Source organism: Tachypleus tridentatus, chromosome 13 (assembly GCF_004210375.1).
Source record: "Tachypleus tridentatus isolate NWPU-2018 chromosome 13, ASM421037v1, whole genome shotgun sequence".
NCBI classification, from domain to species: domain Eukaryota; kingdom Metazoa; phylum Arthropoda; class Merostomata; order Xiphosura; family Limulidae; genus Tachypleus; species Tachypleus tridentatus.
The window spans coordinates 265,150,991-265,173,057 of NC_134837.1; the positions used below are offsets into that span (position 1 = coordinate 265,150,991).

General features: G+C 35.9%; 1 long non-coding RNA gene across 2 annotated transcripts in view; it reads right to left on the reverse strand.

The window, feature by feature from the left end:
• The window catches only part of LOC143238278 (uncharacterized), a 312,759-nt gene extending 295,328 nt beyond the window's left edge, over nucleotides 1-17,431 (reverse strand). For both annotated transcript variants that reach the window (XR_013020492.1, XR_013020491.1), the window contains exon 1: nucleotides 16,884-17,431. This is a non-coding gene — a long non-coding RNA (uncharacterized LOC143238278). The remainder of the gene's footprint in view (nucleotides 1-16,883) is intronic.
• Nucleotides 17,432-22,067: the final 4,636 nt, after the last annotated feature.

Here is a 22,067-nt window from a genome sequence, read left to right on the forward strand (position 1 = left end):
AAACTTGTTTTGAAATCTACACTAACAAGCCGTTATACACCTGATCGCGAGGAACAACCCTTTGTTTATAACCTTGGTACAATTTGTTAACTACCTTTAAAGGAGAAATTGTCTTTTTTATAACTCACCTTTGAACATCTGTCTTTTCCCACTGCTGTCCCTCACTTACCTGTTTTATATTTGTCTTCATTTTCTTTCTCTTTCATATATTTACAACTGATTGACAAGTATTTCTTCTTTTCTGACGGATACAAACTGTCAAAGACAACAATCAAATGAAAGCATAATTATAATTGTTGAATATTTGCGTCTGGTAACTATGTTTGTTTGTGTGTTTTTGAATTTCGCACAAAGCTGCTCGAGGGCTATCTGTGCTAGCCGTCTTTAATTTTGCAGCGTAAGACTAGAGGGAAGGCAGCTAGTCATCACCACCCACAGCCAACTCTTGAGCTACTCTTTTACCAACGAATAGTTGGATTGACAGTCACATTATACGCCCCCACGGCTGGGAGGGGGAGCATGTTTAGCGCGACGTAGGCACGAACCCGCGACCCTCGGATTACGAGTCGCACGCCTTACGCGCTTGGCCATGCCAGGCCAATGTTATTTTAAAGAGAAATATATGTAATAACGTTACAAGCTCAGAGTATGTGATGTTACACGTGTTAAGGCACTAATTGTCAGACCAAAATGACAATAAAAGTTGTGCACTTTGAAAACGGAGGAAAACATCGGATTTTTCGCCAAAACGCATTCGTGTCCAATAAATTTTGACGGGTTCTCGGTTTCCATAGCTCAGTGTTAAGCCACCGACACGCAATACATTTACGCCAAGACTGACTGAAGCACAACGCCATTGGTCGCTGGGAAGCAGGCGAATCTCGATCAGATGTTGCCAGAGCTGTGAATGTCCACCCAAGCACCATCACAAGGCTATGGAATCGTCACCAACAACAAGGATCAACTCGTTACCGTCCACGATCTGGCAGACCTCGTGTGACCACGCCCGAACAAGATCGCTACATCTGGTTACGTCACCTTCGAGATAGGGCCACCACTGTGACGTCTACTGCCTCAACCATACCAGGGCTGCGTAGGATTTCCGATCAGACCGTACGCAACTGTCGACGAGATTCTTAGGCCCCATGTGCAACCCATCATGGTGAACGTCAACGACATTTTTTAACATGACAACGCCCGTCCTCACACACCCCGACTCACCACTGTCTTCTTGAGACACCACAACATCAACGTTCTTCCATGGCCCTCCAGATCACCAGATTTAAACCCCATCGAACATCTTTGGGACAAGTTGGACCGACGTCTGCGACGGTGACAACCTCAACCGCAGACTCTACCTCAGCTTGCAGCAGCTTTGCAGGCTGAGTGGACAGCCATTCCACAGGATGTGATTTGTCATCTCATCGCTTCCATGGGTAGGAGATGCCAAACAGTTATTGATGCTCACGGGGGGGCATACTCGTTATTGACGTTAAACTTCAACGAGTGAGCGTGGACTTCGCCTTTGCAGACTTTGGATGTTCAGCAGTGAATGTGGAAAGTTTTACACATGTCATACAGAACTACCCGGAATAAACTTGTTACTAATATGTCTCATATTTTGCCTTTTGCGTTTCTTTTTTTGAAGAGTATATTTCTCTACAAGTGGCCCGGCATGGCCAAGCGTGTTAAGGCGTACGACTCGTAATCTGAGGGTCGCGGGTTCGCATCCCGGTCGCGCCAAACATGCTTGCCCTTTCAACCGTGGGGGCGTTATAATGTGACGGTCAATCCCACTATTCTTTGGTAAAAGAGTAGCCCAAGATTTGGCGGTGGGTGGTGATGACTAGCTGCCTTCCCTCTAGTCTTACACTGCTAAATCAGGGACGGCTAGCACAGATAGCCCTCGAGTAGCTTTGTGCGAAATTCCAAAACAAACAAACAAAACTCTACAAGTGGGTTTTCTCGACATCAATGGTACTGAGAAATTATATGAACACCTAACAGTTTTATTCAACTTATCATTTTCAGCTGGATACATCCCTGTTTCTGGGAAGGCAGCAGTAATTTTAATGTTCCATAAAGAAGGAAAGCCAGCAAATAAACGAAACAATTACCACCTGAGCAGTCTGACTAGCTGAATCGGAAAAATTTTAGAAAAAATAATTATTAACCGACTATCTATATACTTAAAAGTAAATTCAAAATTACCTGAAATTCAAAACGGATTTAGAAAATACAGACAAACTACAGACCACCTAATCAGATTAACTGAAACAATTACAGACATCTTTTACAAAAACGAATGTACTTCAGCTTGGTTTCTCGACATTGAGAAAGCATTCGACACGTTCTGGCATGACGGATTACGTCACCGGTTAACGGAAATGGATTTACATCAGGATTCACTGGCTATCTAACTTTCTGGGACAATGAAACGTGTAAAGTAGATGTGAATGGGGCCCACTCAGGGTCCTTTTCACCTGAGGCAGGAGTCCCACACAAAGGGATAGTTAGCCCTATCTTATTTATCATGTATGTGAGTAATAAGGCACTGTCGGACCTAAACATAGGTTTTGCATCACAATTTGCTGACAATGTAACGGCCTGGAAATGTGCCTCCACTCCTTCAATAGCAGCAACAAACCTCCAGCCAGTCTTGAATAATTTAGAAGAATACTGCCAGAAATATAGAATAAAAATAGATATTTCAAAAACCCAAGTAATACTATTCACCAGATTAAAAACCCTGAAAAATATCCACGAAAGTTATACATGAACGAATCATTTTTACAGACTGCTACTTCGGCTACATTTTTAGGATTAACTTACGATACCAAATAAACGTGGATACAGCATACTAACAAGATCCTGACTAGAATCTGGAAATGATCAAATAATGCAAGAAGTTTTTCACGTAAAAATAAAGGCACATCACTTGATAATATAATAAAAATCTGCAAAACATACATCAGACCTATAATAGAATACGCATTTCGTTCAAAGATTTGGCTTGTTTGTTCTTGAATCTCGCGCAAAGCTAGCCGTCCCTGAGTTATCAGTATGAGACTGTAGGAAGGTGACTAGTCATCATCACCCACCCATGTTCTTGGGCTACTATATTACACTGTATAGTTTTCACTTTCAACATAATTTATACACTAGTCTGAAGGTCAACATAACAAACTACAAACAATGAATATCTACAATCACCTGGTGTATGACTTCTCTGAATTCTTATTCATTTCTATTCAAATGAATACTTCACTGTAAATTAATGAACTAATTGTTTAATTGTATGTATATCGATGTACCTAAATATATCTTGGTATAGTTTAGTGATCTTAACTTTGTTCCCTCCAGCTAACACCTAAATTGAAACATTGAAAACATAATTTAAAACCATGTATGTTTGTATGAAATAACTTTTTTAAACTATGTTGTTTATTTTAAGGTTTTCTATGAAAATCAAGAAAAGTTGAGCTGTTATGTTTGTTCGATTTCAGCTTCAATTCAAGTTGTTTTTTTCGATTTCAATTTTCCAGTTCAATTCAGATTTGATTTTAATTCCAGTTTTTCATATTTTTAAAATGGTTATTACTTTCTACTGCAGCATTATGTACTCTTTTTGTAACTTGTGACCTTATTATACATGTACGTTCACACCTTTTTTTGAAATGCATATCTTTTTCATCTCTATGTATAAGTTTGTATATTTAATCATTATAAATTCCACACTTAGTAACTTTATCTATTTTTCCTTCTACTGTCCTGTTTCTTTTCTCTTTCTGAAGGATGAAGCACTGAGTTTGTCTTCTCCCCTTCATTATTATTTTTGCTTCTGTTCAGTAACAATATTTTTAATACACATTTAAGACAAGTATTAGTAAAATCAACGTATGTAACAGAAAACCACTCATTCTTTCCCATACTGCATTATTTAATTTTCATATTTTATTTAAACTCTTTAGTACTTTTCAACTCACAGTTTTACAAATACATTAAGTTCTAAAATAGAAATAGTAAAAACGAGTTTCTACTGCAATTCCTTTATTATATAAAACATACAAACATAATATAACATAAGCTTACAAGCTGAAATTAGAATGAACAACTGAGATATTCTCAATGTTTCCAGACAACAAACTGTTTATTTGGGGACTAAACATCACTAAATATATAAAATAACCTTTCTACACTGACTTGTATCACTGGAGCAACATAAACAACTATAGTCAGTTTGTACAAGTATTCATGTTTTATCTTCATTGAGTAACACCATGAAGTTAGACTGCTGGGTGCTGGAATTATTTCAGAGCCGACGAAATGCCCTTTTTTGGAGTACTCGAGTTTTTCTTGCTTTTTACAGCCACGCGAAGCATCTTTTCCAACTCATCCCCTGATGTACTGGATGCCATCTGCTCTTCAGATTCCCAAGTTACTTGAAGTTCAAGTTTAGGATTCATTGCACATAATCTGCCATCAAGTTTGATCAAATGATTTATGGCTTGTTCCTGTTCTGCTTCACATATCAAAACACTAAATCTATAATCTAGAAATAACGATGCTCGTATTACTTCATTTTTAAGAAGTTTTTTTTTCCTAGCTTTCATTACTTCTGTGATGTTGTGAGCCAGCAGACGTTTGATTATGGATATTTCACTTTTACAAACAAGCCACACTTTATAGAAGTCTCCAGAAGTTAAATTTTTTCTTGTAACTGTACTGTAGCTTTTAGTCGGTTCTAATTCGAGTATAATTTATTGTAATTTATCTCAGGATTGAAGAGAATGTTTTCAATTACTTCAATAAACGGCGGAAGTTCCACTAAACGGGAGATCACATCACATGTTGAGCACCAAGTTCCACTGAACGGGAGATCACATCACATGTTCAGCAGAAAGTTCCACTAAACGGGAGATCACATCATATGTTGAGCACCATCACATCTCCCGTTCACAATAAGCATATGATATTTCCTTGTCTTTGAAATATTCTTTATAGCTGGAGTTCGCAGCTTTTACGCCTGAGATATAGTAATTGCCTACAGTTCTTAATTTATCCTATCTTTTACTGCAAGTTGCAAAGTGTAAGCAGTACATTTAACAGAAATAACACTGTCTAGTTTAATACACTTCACTTATATCACTTTCATCACTAACAGTCTCATTTCCTTCATCGCAAATTAATTCCACAACTTTAACCATATTTCTAGCATTATCAGTAGTGATAGAATACACTCAAGTTGTATTTTGATAACATATTTATAACTAATTCTATGATGTTTTCTACCAGAATGTATATGTTTGTAACAGCTAACGTTCTTATTTGAAGAGAGTCGCTATCAATAACTTAGACATTAATGGCTAGCACAGACCTATCCAGTCAAGATGAGATGTTAATTTTCAATGAAAACATCTGTTTTGCAGCTCTTCACTTATTTGCTTTACAATTTCTATAGCTTTTTTATCAACTAAAGTCGAAATCTTCCGATCCACTATTGTGTTAAGAGCCTTTTTAATTCGATCGATTACTTTAAAAACACACTCTCCTATACTGCAGGAAAATGTCTCAAATTTAGAGTCACCAACTCAATCATAGCATTATGAAACCTTTTTATGTCCATTGGAATGTTTATTGTTGAAAAAAACAACTCGTGAATAGTTTTTCTACGCTTGGTGTCGCTGTAGTTGTGAGTCTTCTCATATTGCAGTAGTGTTTTTGTTTGTTTTGAATTTCACGCAAAGCTACTCGAGGGCTATCTGCGCTAGCTGTCCCTAATTTAGCAGTGTAAGACTAGAGAGAAGGCAGCTAGTCATCACCACCCACCGCCAACTCTTGGGCTACTCTTTTACCAACGAATAGTGGGATTGACCGTCATATTATAACGCCTCCACGGCTGGAAGGGCGAGCATGTTTGGTACGACCGGGATTCGAACCCGCGACCCACGGATTACGCCTAACCCACCTGGCCATGCCGGGTCCTTGCAGGAGTGATCTTTTCATAGTTGAAGCTTCGCGTCTTCTTACTAGATTTTGAAATTCTGCTTTATCGTGCCTCTCCATGTGTTATGTTAGATTAATAAGACAAGGATTCTTTAAAACCATAGTGCAACCATTTACACTGCAAGTTGATTTTTTCGCGTTCGCGAGAACTAGCGATTATGAAATATGAATACACTTCATTAGTTTCGTAACACCCCATATTTGAAAGGGTAGAAAAACGTAAAAAATAGTGACCAGACAAAATATGCAGAGGAAAGGTCTTCCTGAATACTATTTCTCTCTAACTTTATCTACAAAAGTTGACAGCTAAATAACTGAACTTTAAATGTTGATAGCTAAATAACTGAACTCTAAAAGTTGATAGCTAAATAACTGAACTTTAAATGTTTACAGCAGATATTTCGGTTTGAGATCTAACTGGTCCCAAGCCGAGGTTATAAGTCAGAATCAATTGAGAAATTTAATTTCTCTCCACCCCACTCGTGACTGGATATTAGGTTAAGCTACATGAGAAAAACACAACAAAAAATAACGTACGTATTCACGTATGTAAATACTCATGCACATTACTGACACGTATAAACAAACAAACTGTGGTTATGGACAGTAGGCAAGCAAGCAGCTGCGGAAAAACCGACGACAGGCGCTGACTAGTAAGTATCACAAAGATAAACGACCGGTATGGGACTTAGGGTCCTTCAGAGTGGCGTGGGATCTATAGATCCTGTGTCTAGAATCTGGTGTGGGGAAAACTGGTTAGTACTCTATACACTACAAATATATTAAGGAGACTAGTGGGCGCGCCACGTGTTGGGTGTTTCAGCTAAGTTTGAGAATTGTATTTCTTGTTCTGGCTCTTTGATAATATCTTGCGGCTAAATTGTGGGTTATTTCACTAAGTTTAGGTAATATCCGTAGTGAATCTAAGTATCCTTGGTAAACGATATGCTACACGGGGAACTCGATATCCTAGTGTTTCTAACTTTTGCATGAGGTCATTGGTCATGCTGCACGCGACTATGTATCCATATTCAGTAAGTGGTCTAATACAAGCTTTGTAAATAGTTGTAGTGGTACTGGCCAAGCGTCCTTTGTGGGTACCTCCCAATGCGCCTGAGAAAAGTATTATGTTGATTGACAGATTTGAAAATTTCGCTAAAGTGACCCGTCTATTATACAGATCGATTGAAGATGACTCCGAGTTATTTATAGATTTAGTTAATTTTATATCGGTGTCTAGTAGGGTAAGTTTTGTTTGGGTTAATTTATTCTTTTTCTTTTTACAACATGGGTGAAATATAATTGCCTGTATTTTGTTAAGATTTAAAGCTATACGCCAGCGATCACACAATTCGCTTATGTGATTGAGCGACGTTTGAGCTCTACCAGCTCTGACCAATGAGTCTCTTGATGTACTCCAAACAGCAGCGTTATTAGCATATTGTGACGCATGAGTATACCCGAGTTTGAGGAACGGAACGTTGTTGAAGTGTATTGTGTACAAGAGTGAGCTGATAACAGACCCTTGCGGTATGCCTGCTACCAGTATGAATAAGCGGGAATGTGTTTGATTGAGTTGTGCTCTGGCCTACATGTTGGCGAGAAAACTGGAGATATGGCGAATATGCATTTTGAATGTCATTCATAATACTAATAGTTTCTATATGAAATAAGAGCCTGTTCGCGATTATCTTTTCTATAAGTTTCCCTCAGATGACAGCTGAAGGAAGAGCCCGATGCTCAGTTTTTGAAAGTTCGGTCGGGTTTGGGCGGAGCTTAGCGACGTCAAGTGCTCTTTTCAGTTGAAACTAGTTGGCTTAATTTATAACATCGGACGATAGCTCAGTTAGTAGAGCGGTGGACTATAGTCGGGTTATAGCTATCCATAGGTCGGTGGTTCAAAGCCGCCTCTTCGGAGATTATTTTAATCCACCATACAAGGATTTAATAAAAACCACACTGCAGTGGGCTTATTTTTACACGTTAAACGAGCCTTTGATTCAGTCTGGCACCAGGGCCTCAAGTTCAAACTCCTTCAGTTTAACCTCCCGTCCTCCTTAACAAGATGGATGTCTTGATTTTAAGACAATAGAACAGCTGAAGTAAGAATTAACATCCAACATTGTTCACCTGTCGCAGGCGTTCTCCAAGGTTCAGTACTCAGCCCTTTTTTATATGTATTATATGTTAACGACATCTCTCTCCGTAAACTTAAGTACACCTATGCGTCGCAATATGCTGACGACATAGCAGTAAGGAGTACGTCACGCGAATCTCCAAAGTTCAATTCACACTGAACAGTATAACCACCTGGTGTAACACGTGGCGGGTCGTGCTTAATGCAACTAAAACACAGGCTATAACTTTTAAACGCAAAATCTCGAGAAAAAGCAAATCCCTCCCTAAAGTCAAACTGACAATGATGAACACTGAGTTTAAATTCTCCCCCACTATTAAATTTCTTGGCATCACGTTCAACAAGAAACTAACTTGGACTGATCACTTCAAAACCATACTCTCAAAAATCTACAAACGAATTTTCTACCTCAGAAGAATCAGTAGAATTGCCAAGGACTGTAGAACTTAAACTATTCTTATCAATTACAAGATTTAATTGATCTTGATCAATCATCGGGCTGATCATTGAATACGGCAACATGATTATTGCGAACTCACCCCTCAACCACTTTAAAACATTGCAACAAGCCCAGAATCTTGCCATTCGATTGGCATATCGACAGTTACACATCGACAGCTTACCTTGACAAAGCAAGCACCATCTCGCCTCTCAAGAAGAGACTTACCTATCTAGCATCTAAATACTATAGAAAAGCAAGCAACCGTACACAATTAACAAGACAATTTCCACAACTAACAGCCATCCCACGAACTTGGCAGCGATACCTCTCTCCCTACAACTACATTTATATACCATGAATGGTGGGGCGCCGAATAAACAGCCCCACCAGTTAAAGTAGGTCTTCTCGGGGTACTCCCGTTTACCCCCACATCAAAATTCTTCGTTTCCTAGGATTTATAGATTCCAGCCCTGAAAAGAGGCCAGTTAGAACACATCATAATCATAACTGGTAAGTATCATATTTACAGCATCAAACTCTTAGTATCAAAATTCTGTTTAACAAATACAATGAGTTATAAGTATGTTGACGTACTGTGTTTGTATATCATGAGTTTTAACTGTGTTAACGTACTGTGTTTGTATATCATGAGTTTTAACTATGTTGACGTACTGTGTTTGTATATCATGAGTTTTAACTGTGTTAACGTACTGTGTTTGTATATCATGAGTTTTAACTGTGTTCACGTACTGTGTTTGTATATAATGAGTTTTAACTATGTTGACGTACTGTGTTTGTATATAATGAGTTTTAACTGTGTTCACGTATTGCGTTTTTATATCATGAGTTTTAACTGTGTTCACGTATTGCGTTTTTATATCATGAGTTGTTTTTTTTATTCGATTTTTTTTCCAATTTCGGTTCATGATTTGTTGCTGTTTTGAATTAAGCAAAAAGCTACACACTGGGCTATCTACCACGTGCTCTGCCCACCACGGGTATCGAACCCCGATTTTTAGCGTTGTAAGTCCGCAGACGTACAGCTGACCCACTGGGGTGGGCGCGGTTCAAGCAGTATCAATTTTATCAGTTTATCATTCCTGGTTTCTTTAGCTTAGTGGTTTATGACATACATGTGTAACATTAGAAATTAAGTAGGAGTGAATGAAAATTTCGTAGTAAGAGCGTGTTTCCTAATAATAAAGCCACATTGGGGTATGTGCTGTGTTCACCAAAAGGCTTGTTTTTAGAATTTCGCGCAAATATACACCAGGGCTTTTCACGCTAGCCGTCCCTAATTTAGCAGTGTAAGACTAGAGAGGTGGTAGCGAGTTATCATCACCCACCGCCAACTCTTGGGCTCCTCTTTTACCAACGAATAATGGAATTTACCGTATAACGCTCCCACGGCTGAAAGGGCGAGCTTGCTTGGTGCGACGTGGATTCGAACCTGCGACACTCCGATTACGAGTCGAACGCCTTAACCCTCCTGGCCATGGTGGGCCAAACTGAAAGGAATAATATCCATGATTCTAGCATTTTAATTTCGAAGACATTTACCGCTGTTGCACTGTAGGACGCTTTACTACTAATTAAAATTTTTAAGACACAACTCGTAGCTATGATTTTCTATTTTCAAGCGCATGTTTTTTGTTGAACTGAATGATGATATTAAAATTTATTTTTAATTCATTATGTGATCATTCAATCTATATTATGGTTCACGTGACGAAAGTTAACGATGCAAAAATTATTAAGTGTAAAGTTTGAGATAAACATTGTAAACGAACAATCTAAAAGGAATATGAAATAAAATTTCTCATTTACAACTTAACATTTTTGTTTTTCATTATGGTGATATTATTAACCGAGAAACACATATGTTGACATTGTCATTATTGTTAAAAGTTTAGAGAAAAGACCTTTACACTCAAGATAAATCAAGAATATTTTAATTTCAACAAACATTTCTCTTTTGTGGCTTCATCAGAGTTAATATATACAATTGTTTTATAACTTTGAGAATATTCTAATATTAAAGCTGCAAAGGCAAAACGTTTGTTGGAATAAAAAAAAACAAACAATAATTCTTTTGCACTTATTTGGTGAGCAAAATATGTTTTTGTAAACCTTTATTAAAGTGGGTTAATTCTTCCAATGTGTACTTCAAATTATTAAAGAGAACAAACAATTTCATTATTGTTACTAGTAGAAATAAACGCTTTCCGAACAGGTATAACTACAAGTTGCTGCAGAGAGCTATTAGGCCTGCGGCCGTTTTTGTAATAGTTTTAGTTGATAGAATAGCATAATATAATATAATATAATATAATATAATATAATATAATATAATATAATATAATATAATATAATATAATATAATATAATATAATATAATTATATAATCTATTAATTTATTATATTATATTATATTATATTATATTATATTATATTATATTATATTATATCGCTTTGTTCTTACGCTTTTATCAAAATCATATTTAGCCAGTTAAACCGGTTGTTGAAAGTTGAGTTTTGAAATATGAAGTTTTCATAGTTTACTTCGCTTATACAAATTGGTTTAATTATTCGCGGTAAGTCTACGGACTTACAACTCTAAAATTAGAGGTTCGATCCCTCTCGGTGGACTCAGTAGGTAGCCAGATATGGCTTTGCTATAAGGAGAACACTCACACTCGACATAAATATATCACTTTATTAGCTGAACCGTGTGTCTCATTGAATTAACACTATATTAAGATATTGCGAATACGCTTAAATTATAAGCAATGTTCGATATAGTTTTTCTTTTGTTTACCGCATATCTTATAGATTTAATGGTCTTGTTATAGACCAATGTAATATGTTCGTACGTTTTATACATAATGCTTTATTATAAATAATAAATGTTCAAAAAAATTGCACTGTATATTATCTCAGATTCTAAATAATAAGACTCACCAATTTCGATCTTATAAGGAAAACAAACAACAAATTCATGTACTCACTAATTTTCCTCTATAGTGTATAAAAGCAATACAAATAATACCGTGTATTATATTTATTGGCTATCACGTGCGGTTTCCTGTATACCATTATAATTATTTAGGCGACTGTTTGTTTGTTTGTTTGGGAATTTCGCACAAAGCTACTCGAGGGCTATCTGTGCTAGCCGTCCCTGATTTAGCAGTGTAAGACTTTTACCAACGAATAGTGGGATTGACCGTCACATTATACATCCCCACGGCTGGGAGGGCGAGCATGTTTAGCTCGACGCGGGCGCGAACCCGCGACCGTGGGATAACGAGTCGCACGCCTTACGCGCTAGGCCATGCCGGGCCAAAATTAAAAGTATTTTGAACGGCGACCGTTTGTCAATTTTTACTTTTCACGTAGTGTTCACGTGACACTCGCTTTCTACAGTCGTTGTACAGTTTATCACGCTGAGCTTTTGATATTTGGGAATTGGTCGATTTACAAATGAATTCTCCATAGAACTGTATATTATTCTCCTGAGTTTGTATGTATATATATTTCTATAGTTTGAATAATATTTCTCTCCAACATTTAACAAGTTTCTTTACCCTTTACATATTATTTTTTCTTCTTCTCTGGTGTTTTCTTTATGACATGAAACAAGCTCTTTTTCTTGAAACTCTAAATATAAATTCGATTCGTTACTTTAAGTTATTCCAGATGTACCTGGCCTGTTGGTCTTTAAATGATTAAATGGTGAGGACCTTATTGTATTTTTACTAAAAACGTTTTGGCTCAGCTGTTTTTCACACCTTATGTCAGAGGTGTTTTTTTATCACAGCAAAGTGGGCACGTTTGACTCTCTCTCTCTCTCAAACCTACACTTTTTTTAATTTTTTGAAAAAAATCGAACGTGGTTAGTGGTTAGCATACCGGAATAAAAGGTAAAGAGTTTACGTGCATACGCAATATAAGTGACGCTTAAGTCTCACTATTTTATCAACGAAAAGTAGCCCAGCAGTTGGCGGTAGATGGTGTTGACCAACTTGCCACCTTCCCTCTAATTTATCAGTCCAAAATTATAGACAGTTTTGCGCATATTTATAGCTCTTTATACAGCTACAGGCGGATATCCAAAACAATATAAAACTGTCAAATTACGTCAGTATAATTTCGATGTTTCAGTAAAGAAAAAAAACAAAAGTTGTAAAAGACATGTAATGTGATGTTAACTTAAACATGTGAGCAAATAATAATTTAAAACTGTATTTAATTTTTAAAAAAGCCAGTAATGTAGCTTATAAATAATTCTGCGCAATATTTATTTCATTAGAACACAAGTCCTTTGTTAATGCCTTGGAGACGTTATAATATAACCCTCAATCCCATTATTCGTTGGTAAAAGAATAGCCCAAGAGTGGTGGTGGGTACTGAAGACTAGCTGCCTTTCCTCTAGTCTTACACTGCTAAATTAGGGACGGCTAGCGCAGATAGCCCTCGTGTAGCTTTGCGCGAGATTCAAAAACAAACCTTTGTTTATTTCATTAGAACATAAATCCTATATTTTCTGCCTAAACAATCATTTACAACATCAGCATTAGATTCGATATATTAAGGAAGTAGATTTGGTCAATCATTTGAAATATTTATGTTTTCATTCTCATTTGAAATTGATGCACTGTGCTTAGCAAAATCATTTAAATCTGTTAGAATTAATCAATTAATTTTATGCAGGACAATGATCTGGCCAACATTATGAAACATGGCGTTCTAGTCGGCTGAAAACTGAAATCAATAATTTGTTCCCTCAGTGTAAGTTAACTTAATGTTTCTTGAATGATACTTCAACAATACGAGTACGAATAGGTCACAACCTTATGGACATCATTTTTCCCTCTGAAAAACTTTTAACGATCTTTCATAGCTACTTTTAACCAAATCATAGGGCTGGCTGTCATGGCTACAACATGTCTACAGAAGATGATTAATGGCATATTGTAACTCAATCCTTAGCCTTCACAACCCATAGCTCAGTGTGATAACTACAGAAGATTAATAGCATAGAGTAGCTCAAACCTTAGTCCTCACAACCCACACCTCAATGTGATAACTACAGACGATTAATGGCATACTGTGGCTCAAACCTTAGTCCACACAACCCACACATCAATGTGATAACTACAGATGATTAATGGCATACTGTAGCTCAAACCTTAGTCCTCACAACCTACAGCTCAGTGTGATAACTACAGAAGATTAATGGCATGCTGACACAACACCAAGAAAGCCTTGTTAAGAATAGAGAGTAATGATAACCATTATTTAAATATTCCAATATATATAATGTGAATCAGATCTATATTTATTAAATAGGGAAATTATGCTGATGAAGAAAAATGATCATTGTCAATCAATATAGTTTTCCCAAGTGGTTTCTAAACTGTGTGTTACAATAACTTCACCAATACAGAATAATTAACACTCCTACGAAAAGTGGAGACTAACAGGCCCCAGAGCAACTTGAAAGGTTATTAATATTAGGCTTATAATTTTGTATTTAAATGAAATTGCCATTAACTGACCCTATCCCTTTATATTTTAAGGAGCAATAATATTTTGACTTTTCAGACATTTGCGAAATAATATTTAAAAAAAAAATTTAAAACATCCACTAAGGGTATTTTGGGGCCTATTAGGCCCCAGATCAAAAAACATAAAATTGACTTTATTTATTTCCTGAATAATTCTAGAACAGGCCTGGGCAACCGAAAAAAGCAAATTATAGTAAAAATATATTAATTTTACAACTTATTTTCAAAAGATGGATATTTAGGATAATAACTCTACTCCAACAATAATTTGAGACGGTCCTGATTATTGCCTAGTTTGCCCACGCCTGTTCTAGAACATTCTAGAAACTTTACAGAAGTATTTAGAATAATCTAGAATATTCTTGAAGCTTCTAGAATATTCTAGAAGAATCCACACATCCTATATATATAGGAGCTGAAATCTTCAAACCGTGTCAAAAAATGATATCTCTTGATGAAGATGTACATTTACTGACAAAACCATCCGACGATGAAAGTGAACATGATAATGTCGAAGACTACTCTGAAATTTGTGATGATGATCCTTCTGAAGTCGAAAATGATGAACAAATCGCGCCGTACCCTTCTGAAAGTGAAGAAAGTAATCAAGAAGATCTTACTACGATGCCAGTGAACGAACTTTTGACCAAAGATAAGAATTTTAGTTATTTAACAACACCTTCAAGGATCAACAGGAGAACCGCAGCTCTCAATATATTCAATGGGAACCCAGGCATTACAAGGCAAGCTGCTCCAAGAGTCTCTACACCATTCGAAACATTTAAAATTTTCATTTCTGATAATATGATGGAACAGATCATTCACTCAACAAAAACCGTCATGAAAGAACCAATTTTTGAAGAAGACCTCTGGAAATGGATCGCAGCTAATCTTTTCCTTGGAATAAGCAAATCCAAAAATGCATCGATAGACGAAATGTTTTCAACCGAATTCGGTTTGCCATTTTTGCGAAAACTGATTACACAAGACAAATTAAAAAAAAATGTGCTCAAAAATCAGATTTGACATCCACTCTCAAAGAAATAGAGAAATCAAAGATGCCGCCATCTCTGGAGTCTGGAATTTTTTCATTGAAAATTGCAAAAACAGTTACAACCCAAGCGAATACCTGACAGTGGATGAACAACTATGTAACTTCAAAGGAAGAGTTGGCTTCAGAACATACATTCCGACAAAGCCAGGCAAATACGGAATAAAGATTTGGTGCCTAACAGATGCAAAGACAAGTTACCTCCTCAACGCTCAAATTTATACTGGAAAGGTTGGAAATACAACAGAAACAAATCAAGGAGAAAGAATAGTCAGAGAACTGTGTCAGCCATTTCTTGGAAAAGGAAGGACAATAACGACAGATAATTTCTTCACAACAATGACACTTGCCAAGTACCTACGAACAAAAAGAACAGGACTTGTTGGAACCATACGGAAATCAAGAACCTTCCTGCCTCCTGAAATAAATGCAAAATCTAGAGAGTTATCACCAAAGTTTTTCTACCATGACGACATCACTCTTCTCAGGCACTCAGACAAACCAGGAAAATATGTGCTACTACTGAGTTCTCAGCATCAGTCTGGTGAAGTAGAAGAGAATGGAAAGCCCGAAATCGTCAATCTTTACAATGCAACGAAGGCAGGTGTCGACACTCTCGATCAACTGGTGAGATATTATACAACAAAGAGGCGATCAAAGCGCTGGTCAGTCTGCATATTCTATAACATTCTAGATCTTGCTGCGTACAATGGTTTCGTTCTATACTCGACAAAACATCCTGAATTTCTTCGTCAACATAAATCAAGAGCCAGAAGAGAATTTATACGGCAATTGGTGCTTGAAATCAAAGAAATTTACTGCAAAGATAATGACAAAACAACCTCATGTGAACCGCCTGCAAGAGGGCAAAAGAGGACGATGCCATTTGTGCAGCAGATCAAAAGATAGACAGTCGAAAATTGTTTGCTGAAATTGTAAAAACAAATGTTTGTCAGAGCCATTCTAAAGTTGTTTGTAATGAATGTTGTTAAATCACAGTGTTTCTATTGGAAAAATATATGGGGCCTAATAGGCCCCACAATCACTTTAGTGGATATAAATATTTTTTCGTAGGAGTGTTAAAAACATTAAAAAACAAACACTGCATGTAGCAGCAGGGATGTTACACAAATCAGTGTAAGGGATTGGAACATCATGAGTGAAAAATGTTTGGAAACCACTCCTCTATAGACTATACATAGAAATTGAATTAACCATTCTCTTGCTGAGATCAATTAACTTACAGAACTCTTCACACAACCCACATCTCAATGTGATAACTGCAGCAGAAAATGAATGGCATACTGTTGCTCAAACCTTAGTTCTCGCAACCCACAGCTCAGTGTGATAACTACAAGGTCATATCAACCAAAATACAAAAAAAATTTGATCTAGAAACTGTCCAAAACTTTAAAGGATCTCGGATATTACTAACAGATTTTCTTATAACTGCCTTTAAATAAATATAATAAGTAGTGGTCAACCTTCAGCTCTGTTTAAACTTATCACCTGTTGAACGCTAAATCAAATCTGCAAGGCAAAGATGTTGAACAACCATACCACTCAAAGATTAATTCAGTGGGTTACTTCTATAGCAAGTTCTGTGAAAAGAACACATGTCAAAACATATTTATTTCTTACAATATAACATTCTGTTAAATTCAGTTTAATTTCTTTTACCTGAGGATAACTGCACATGTCATCACAGGATAATATGTCATCTTTTTTCATCAGCAATGAACATACTTAGGGTGTCTCCTCGTATTAAACACGAAGCCGTGAGTCTGATAAAAAGAACACACACACATATCACCAAGTTTCTGCACAATTCGACAGCGTCTTTTAGAATTTTTCTACCCAATCAAAAGCACATGTTTTTATTATGAAATTATTACTCCTTAAAAAAGTAATTATTCATGTTTTGTGTCTAACTTAATATTCCTTCTTTTTACATATATTTTGTTAGGCATAGCCTACAATTCCACCCATTTATGACCTCCTACAGTTGAGTAGAGACCTGTGAGTAATATTTGTGAGGTTTAATACTTGTCCCAATAACCTTAGTTAGTGTAGTCAAATTAGTTGTTTGTTCTTGATTCTGTTTGGAAGAACGACTGAATGTCGGTTCAACCAATGGTAACCACAGGTTTCTAATTTCTAATGATCCTTAGGCTTGATGTGGTTAACTAATAAAAGCTGCAAAATTTAAAAACAACACCATGAACTCAGTGAAAACACTTCAATCCAAATGAAAATTGTAAGTTTTGCAACTATAAGGTTAGATCTTCTAAAGATGTAATTGAATGCTACTTAATAACGTCAACCGTTAATTAATTCACACTGTACAATAAAACTTCGTTCGTTTAGCATAAAGGATAACAATAATAATACCAAACAAATTCAATATTGTAATTTTCAACAAGATATTAATTTTTATGTATTTTGATGAAGTATTTTCACATAAACAGCAATAAAGAACAAGAAGGTATACCAGTTGTCCCTTAAATGGACTATTCTTAGACTTCTACAAGTTCTGTCTGTCAGATAGAGATCACCTTGTTGGGTGCCTACGGCAACACAATCTTCCTTTGATGCATAATTCATGGTGGTAACTTCACCCAATAACTTGTGCTGATTCTGAACTCTACAGTAAAATAAACACTGATTGAATCTTCAAGTATAACACAGTCAAATAACAAAATAGTTGTTTATTCTGTGAAAAGTTATTAATAATTATTAGTAATTTTCAATTACTATTTGTTCATTGTTTTCGTGACAATAAATATATTACCTTCTTAAAGTTTGACTTCTAACAATTTTTCAACTTAATCATAACTGATGGATAACGTACATGGTATATTTATAAATTTGATTGTGGAGTTAGTAGTAAATTCCTATTAAAGAAACACTTGTACAAGTATATCAGTGACCATATAACCAACTTACACAGCTCAAGTGTAGAGGATAATGTTTTGAATGTCTTCTGCCTTTCGTCTTTAGATCAGCCTGTGCAAACTGTCACAGATATTATATATTGTTGTTGATACTGATTGGAAGAACGACTGAATGTGGGTTCAACCAATGCTGATGTTCTTCATATTTATTGTCGTGACCTTTAACTTTTTCTAATTTTACTGTCCAGCATCCTATGATTTATTCTTTATCAACTACTCTGACAAATTTCTTGTTTATTTGTTATTATGTAAAAAGGTTTGTCTTCAGAGTCTGATATAAATAAGACAACTGTGTAGAGGTAAAACAGAAACCTTTACTGCTGGAAAACTATCCAAATACTTACTTTAAAGAGAATACTGAATTAGGCTTGTTTGAGGTAGAAACTTCCTTTTAGAGAGGTCAAAATAATTCATTTCCTTCCTTTGTGTGCTGGCTAACTGTACACAGTATTTGCTTCCCCTCTGGGAGTACAAAAAGTGGTTTGATCGACCGAAGTAATACCTCGTGTTACTTCAGCATGAATCTTTCACTTATTATATATATAAATATTATTCAATATTAGCGTTTATTGTTTTACAACAGTGACTTCGAGCGCTTCTAAAATGTGAATGAATAAGGAATCCGTAAGCAAGTGATTCTGTCATGAAATTATAAACAACCGCTTTTCGTAGAATTGAAAACATGTATCATAAACGCAACTTACGAGAATATTATATAAAAAAAGAGGTGGCTTGTTTACTTGTTTGTTTTGGAATTTCGCGCTAAGCTACATGAGGGTTATCTGCACTATCCGTGCCTAATTTAACAGAGTAAGACTAGAGGGAAGGCAGCTAGTTATCACCACCCACTGCCAAATCTTGAGCTACTCTTGAACCAACAAATAGTGGGATTTACCATAACATGTTAACGCCCCCTTCCCGGCTGAAAGGGTAAGTGTGTTTGATTTGATGATGATTCAATCACGTGACCCTCAGACTACGAGTCGAGCGTCCTAACCACCTAACCATGCCGGGCCAAAGAACCACCCCCCAATAAAACCAAAAAAGCAAAAAAAACAATGTTATCACAGTGAAGGAGGTAAGATGATCTGATAAGTTTGCGGACTTAGATAACCAAAATCCAAGGCTAGATTTCCCGGTTAGAATGCGGATATACCACTGTGTAACTTAGCACTAAAGTGAACAAACTAATAAAATGTGGCTCAAATATGTAGGCACCAGTGAATGTTATTTTATCTTTATATATAAAGTCTTAAATAAAAGCACGACATTTTTATTATTTTTTCAATGAATAAATAAAACAGAACGTGATTTATCATCTTTTAAAATGGACTGATTACCGTTTGTTAACTTCATATTCATCCGCTTTATAGTTCTTCAGTTTTATTTACTCTTGTTCAACTTCGCACGTCGATCTTAACCAATTACCATGAAAATCTGCACTATCCTGCTATGAGTTGATATGATTGGTTGTTGTCAAGCGCAAAGCTAAACAAATAATAATAAAACCTGCGTCATTCCCACCCACGGATATTGAAATCATATATTCAGCTTACAGATTTACATCTGAACCACAGAAGAGCCCACCTATGAGAAACTTCCCTAAGAACATGAGCTAGTGGATCAATAATATTCAGAGAGCGTATCTCGTGCTTAAAATAATTGCACTGTTGTACTATAGCTTGTTTTCTGTGTGCACTCAATTCCAGAATATTTCATCACTAGATATTTTTGGTATAATTCCAACATCACCCGAGTTAACGGAATAAAGAAAGTCCGGCGCGTTATGAGTTTTTTCATGAAGGATAGGCTGTACTATAGCTCATGTACAACTAAAGAAATGACAAAAACAATCAACGCATTGCAGTAGGTAATAAGATTATATTTAAAAGAAAATAAGGAACATTCTTTGCCAGTTTGAGAACAAAAAACAAGAGTGTTATGTTTACAATCTCATCACCTCATAAATATCACAAAATCCATAACCGTCAAAGGATTTGACTGTCGTTTCATTTCGTACAGTAACAAGTTCTATCATATTATTATCTTAGGAAAGATATTTTTTTATGTGCTTGAAATTTCTAGTTTATGATCACTCAGGTGGACTTTGAATAGAAAATACTGAACTACTGTGAAATAAATAATAACTTACACACAGTAGATAAACCAGGAAAATAATGATGTAGCGATGTTAAACAAACAATAACACGGGCACAGTGAATAAACCAGAATAATATGGAAGTGGCGCTGTTAAACAAATAATAACACACGCACATTGTTTGTTTTGAATTTCACGCAAATCTACAAGAAGGTTATATGTGCTAGCCATCCCTAATTTAGCAGTGTAAGACTAGAGGGAAGGCAGCTAGTCATCATTACTCACCGCCAACTCTTTACCAACGAAAAGTATTTTTGAAGCATAAGAGAAGGTGGATAAGGGCTTGACCTTACTTGCATTTCACTGGTATATCACAAAGCAACATTATCAATATAACATGTCAACAACTCTTGTGACATCCTTTTAGTCGTCCTCTCACAAAAATAAAGAGAGTTTTCAGTCATTACGTTATATTAAGACCCTTGGCACAAATTTGACAATCACTAAACAAATCGTAGTGAGGGAAACTCGTCATTTACTACATAGCTCTTCTTTTAAACAAAGAAATTTCTGGGTGAAAATTACAGGTCGAGGTAAGTGTACAATACTGTACATTTAACAGCAGTTTTAACTTTGCCTGCAAAACCCTTTTTTCTCCAGTACTTATATGTATCTCAGTAGTGCTTGTTGTAAATATAATAATAGAGCGCCCCCAAGTAACACAGCGGTGTTTGTACATTCGAATGTACAGAAAAAAATGAGAAGCCGAATTTGCTGCTAGTTAGTAGAGCAAATGAAGTTGAAGAGGTCACACGCAGATTCAATGTTTGCGGAGTAATTGGCTTGTTTTTTAGGGTAATTCAATATAGATTGCTCTACAAGGCTACAAATCACTCGAAGCTACCATACGCTGTCATCCCTACCAATGGCTGTTACCGCAAGTGAGCACTGGGCCACGGATAATCGGTTAGTTTGTATAATGATTTAATTTTCCTTTACACAGCTGGGCTAAATGAACATAGATGTTTTAATAATAGGTAATACTAATGCTACTAACCTATTTTTTATAGGTTTATGGTTAATGACAAGAGATAGAATTCTTTCGTGTCAGCCTACTATGTGACATGTATTAAGTTTGACGCTGTAGTTTCTTTTGTAAAAATCCACAATTCTGATGACGAAAACAGAATTCACGTTCTTTCAGGTAATTCGTCATAACCAAATTTAACTATCTTAAATACTTTATTTGCAAGCAACTTAATCCCTATCCTATCCAGCACTTATTAGGGGTAAGAAGTAACACTATAATATTATGTGTGTAACATATTTATTTTATATTATTCGAAACTGCTCCCTTCTTATATACAAACAGTGACTCAACAGTAAGTTTGAATGCTTAAACATTTTGATACCCGTTTTAGTTTTGGTGTTTAACAAAAATGAACACAAAAACTGAAACTGTCTCTTAGTATGAAGAACCTTGATGAATCTAGTTACAGTTGAGAAGTATAATAGACTTAAAGGTTAATGTTATATTGAGCTATTATGCATCACGTATTAACTAATTTATTCACTTAATATTTAGGCTTAACGATTGAGAAATGTGTCTTTCGTCGTAAGCCCAATGTTATCTTTTTCATGAGTTTGACATAAAGAATCAGAAATGTTTTTGTATCACAAAGAGATAGAGAGAGAGAAATATTAATTCCGGAATAGTAAAATGTTTGATGACTTCTAAATGGGGTATGACGAATATAAAAACTCACCACCAGGTTCCATAGCTGTTTTCGGATTTCTCCGTGACTGATTGTA